Genomic DNA, 4,670 nt, shown 5'->3' on the forward strand with positions numbered 1-4,670 from the left:
CATGGCAATTAGTTTAGACAATATTGTGACTCTACCAACTCCATACTGGGAGGCGAATCAAGTTTTTCAAAAACGTTTTGGTACCACTGGCCTGACTCTCTTTTTATTAATGTTTTCCTTGCTTTAAAATAGAAGACTTGGGATCATCTTAATCCTATTTCTCTATCCAAGGGCTTTATGACTTTGTCATTACATTTCACTCCCACCCCAAGCGACAAGCGAAGTGATCAAAAAACGCTGGTAACCAAGAACAGGAATTCTTAGGATTTGGGTTAAACCTCCTTCAGTTGGGCCCACATAGATACGCAGCAGGCTTGGTTAACTCTTCCGAGTTCAGACATTTCCATGGCAAAGCTGGACATTGCATGATCCGTGGAAGGACAGACTTACTACAAATGTGAGCCTGGACCACCCAATGGGTCAAGCTAAGGATGACCCAGGTAGTGAAGTCAAATAAGTGCTTCCATCTTTTTTCAGTAGCTCTTTGTAAAGGAAGCCAGGATCCCAGCTGCAGGCACTTTTGAGATATACTTGCACCTGACTGCAAAGTCTGGTTGGACAGTGAGGCAGAGAACAGTTAGCAAGGAAAAAGATAACACTATTATGGCTGCTTTGGAAGTTTTCTTCTCTCAGGGAAAAGAACTCAATTACATTGAATGCATGGGATTCTAGAACTTTCAATGATGTCTTTCCATTAGTCTTAACACATCTGGCTGCTTAAAATGGTACTGGGATTTCACCTCCTGGCTTTGGTCTTTGTTGCCTCTGTCCCTCCTTCTCCCTGAGCAACCCCCCCCCCCCCACTCACCACCTTCTTCCTTTCCTTCCTTCATAAAATAAATCTTCGCGAATACTGACATCTGTCATTTCCTCACAGGAATGGATCCAAAGGAATACATGTTGCTTAATGAACATATTTCTAAAAACTGAGACCTAGGCAGTGCTGGACATGTTACAATGTTACCCCTTTCTCTTGAATTCCCACGTCCTCTCCTTGCCTGGGCAAGTCGCATCCAACCTTCCAGTTCCAAATAAGTAAACTTTCCATGAACTTTCTGCTCCATTTTGTCACTATGTGATAGTGACTCCCTCCTCTGAAAATCTACACCACCTGCAGACCATTCCTTATACACTGCCAGTCGGCAAATTTTTTCTCCAAAACTTTGCTTCCTTACACAAGTAATATGGGATAACGTGCTTGTGGAGTAATGAAACCATGCAGAAGCAAACAAACCAAAATGGCCAAAGACCCCTTTATCCCCAGAAGAAATAACTTCAGAGCTCTGGAGATACCTTCTAGCTACATACACCCAAATTCATGCCTATCTACATATGTAGAGATGGGTTGTTTCATATACACACATGTGAGATCATATGAGATATAACGCATGTGACATCCTCTTCGTTTTTAACCATATAAGGGTAATCCCCGTCTTCACCAACACTTGTTACTATGTCTTCTGGAGGATAGCCATTTCAGTGGCTGTGAAGCTGCGTCTTCGTGGTTTGATCTACATGTTCCCAGAGGCTAATGAAATACTGGGCCTTCTCGCATGGGCTTCTTGGCCATGGATGCCTTTTCGTTGGATCCTTTGTCATTTTTTTTTTTTTTGATTGGGTTGTCTTTTTATTATTAAGCTCTAAGAGCTCCTTATATATTCTGGATACAAGTCCCTTATAGCAAATATTTTCTTCAATTTTATGAGTTATCTTTTTACTTTCCCGAAGGTGTCCTTGGAAGCATGCAAGTTTTTAGTTGTAATGAAGTCCACTCCATCTTTTTCCTTTTGTCACCTGCTTTTGGTGTCCTTTCTAAGGAGGCTTTCGTTGCCTGACCTAAGGTTACGCAAGTTTCCTTCATTATTTTCTTCATGTTTTATAGCTTTGGCTCTTCCATTTAGGCCTATAATTCCATTTGTGCTGAATTTTTGTGTATGGCATAATGAGAAGGTTCACCTCCATTCTTTCTCATGCAGGTATCTAGTTGTTCCAATATTTGTTGTAAAGACTATTTTTTTCCTCTTTAATTTTCCTCTTCAATTATCTCGGCACCCTTGTCCAAAATCACTTAACCACAGATGTAAGGGTTTGTTTCTGGACTTTACTGTATTCCATTGGCCTGTATGTCTTTGCTTATGCCAGTACCAAGCTATCCTGATTACTATAATTTTGTAGTAAGTTTTGAAATTAACTGTGAGTCCTTTTTCAAAAGTGTTTTGACTATTCTGAGTGTCTTGCATTTCCCTTATGAATGTTGGAATCAGCTTGTCATTTTCTGCAGAAAAGACAGCTGGGATTTTGAGAGGGATCTACACATTCGTCATCACTTGCTTTTCACTCTGCTTGATGAACCACGTTTACATATGTAAAAAAAAAACACATCCTTGCATACATGCAGAAAGTCAACATGTGAGAATGCGACTCTATGGCCATCACTCGGCTCAAGACACAGACTATTCGCAGCACCTTCGAAGGCTCGCTAATGCCCCTTTCCAGTCCCTACTGTTTCTATGAAAGTAGCCGCTGTGCTGACATCTGTCACCATTGATCAGTTTCCCCGCCCTTAAACTTCCTATAAACGGAATCATTTAGTATGTACTCCGTAGTGAGTGACTTCTTTTACTCTAATATCCATGTTGTTGTTTGTATCCTTAGGGTTTTTTTGCTTTTATTGCTGAATAGTATTCCATTACTTATCCATTCTTCAACTGGAAGACATTTCGTGTGTTTCCATTTGGAGGCTATTATGAATAAAGCTGCTATGAACATGCATGTCACTGGGTGTGGACATATTTCTGTTTGAGGCACTCATTTCTGTTAGGTATGTATTTGGGAGAGGAGTTGCTGGATCGTATGGGAGATAAATGTTTTGCCTTGGAACATGCTATCCAACAGTTTTTTGAAGTGACTGCACCAGCTGACCTTCCCACCGGCAGTGAATGAACCTTCCAGTTGTTGACATCCTCATCAGCACTTAGTATTAATTGGTGGCATTCTGGTTCATGGGTGGTGACAGTTTATATTTCCCTGATGACGAGACATGTTTAGCATGTTTTCATAAGTTGTGGCCATTTGTGTAATCATTTTTGGGAAGTGCCGATTAAAGTTTTTTGGCAATTGTCTTACGTTGGGTTATCTGTCTTTTTCTTTTTGGTTTGTAGGAACTCTTTATATATTCTTGATTCCAGTCCTTTGACAGATATACATATTGTAACTATTTTCTCACAGTCTGTGGTTTGCCTTTTTGCTCTCTCTTATTATTGTCTTTTTTAATGCAGTTTTTGAAAGCGAGATATAATTAACATACCATAAAATTCATCTGTTCAAAGTATATAATTCAGTGTTTTTCACCACACTGACAAAGTTTTGCAACCCTCACCACTATTTAAATCCAGATGATTTTCATCACTCCAAGAGGAAATCCTATATCCATCATTCCCTCCTTCCCCCAGACCCTGGAGCTACTGATCTACTCTCAGTCTTTATGGATTTGCCTATTCGAGGTGTTTCATATAAATGGAATCATATACTATGTGGTCTTTTGTGACTGCCTTCTTTCACTTAGCATATGGTTTTGAGGTTCATCCATGTTGTAGCATGTATTTGAGTTTCATTCTTTATTACTAAGTAATATTCCATTTTATGGATGTACCATCTGTGATTTATCCATTCATCAGCCGCTAGACTTGGAGGTTCTTTTAATGTTGTCTTTTGATGAATGAAGTTCTTGATTTTAATGAAGTCCTGTTGCTCAATCTTATCTTTTATGGAGTGTGCTTTATTGAGATCTATTTAAGAAATATTTGTCTACTTCTGTGACTTACTATTTAAACACTGCCAGTGTCCTGGAAGTCTTCCCATACGGAGGTTTATGTCATTCCTTCTACTGACTGTTTGTAGCAGCTTCTCCGTTGCTGGATATTTGGGTGGTTTTCAGGGTGTTGCTGTTGAAGCAATGCTGCAATAAAAATTCTCACATGTCGACTTTGTGCACGTACACAAGTGCATCTTCAGGTAACTTCCTAGAAGAGGAATTGCTGGATCAAAAGTTGGGCCATTTTCAGGGTTTTTTTTTTCTTTTTTTAATCTTTTTTCTTCTTTTTTTTTTAAGATTTTACTTATTAGAGAGAGAGAGAGAGAGAGCACAAGCAGGGGGAGCGGGAGAGGGAGCAGCAGGCTCCCTGCTGGGAGGCTCGATCCCAGGACCCTGGGGTCATAACTTGAGCTGAAGGCAGACACTTAACTAAACTGAGCCACCCAGGCGCCCCCCTTTTCAGTTTTGTTAAAGCTTATTGAATTGCCTTCCAAAAAGTCTCCACCAAATTTACATGCCCACCAGCAGCTGGAAAAGTGCCCACCCACTGTGTCACATCCATGCTATCACTTGACATCATCATTGGTTTTTAAGAATGTTTGCCATTCTATAAAAATTTGAAAAAGGAAAAAAATGTTTGCCATTCTTCTAAACATACCAATTTGTTCTATAGAACTTTCTTGATTTCACAATAGCTGATGAGTAGGGACTCCTTTACCTTTATCCCTTTAAGTAAGTAAGCACCCCTGAGGTTTGAGGTTAGTACTATGTCACTGTTGGGGAGGAAAAAGTTTCATTCTACCCTCTTAGGTTTAGTGCCTGGGAGCCAATGAATTAAACTAACCAAGACAGATTA

Source organism: Ursus maritimus, unplaced genomic scaffold, assembly GCF_017311325.1.
Source record: "Ursus maritimus isolate PB19 unplaced genomic scaffold, ASM1731132v1 scaffold_14, whole genome shotgun sequence".
In the NCBI taxonomy this organism is placed as follows: Eukaryota; Metazoa; Chordata; class Mammalia; order Carnivora; family Ursidae; genus Ursus; species Ursus maritimus.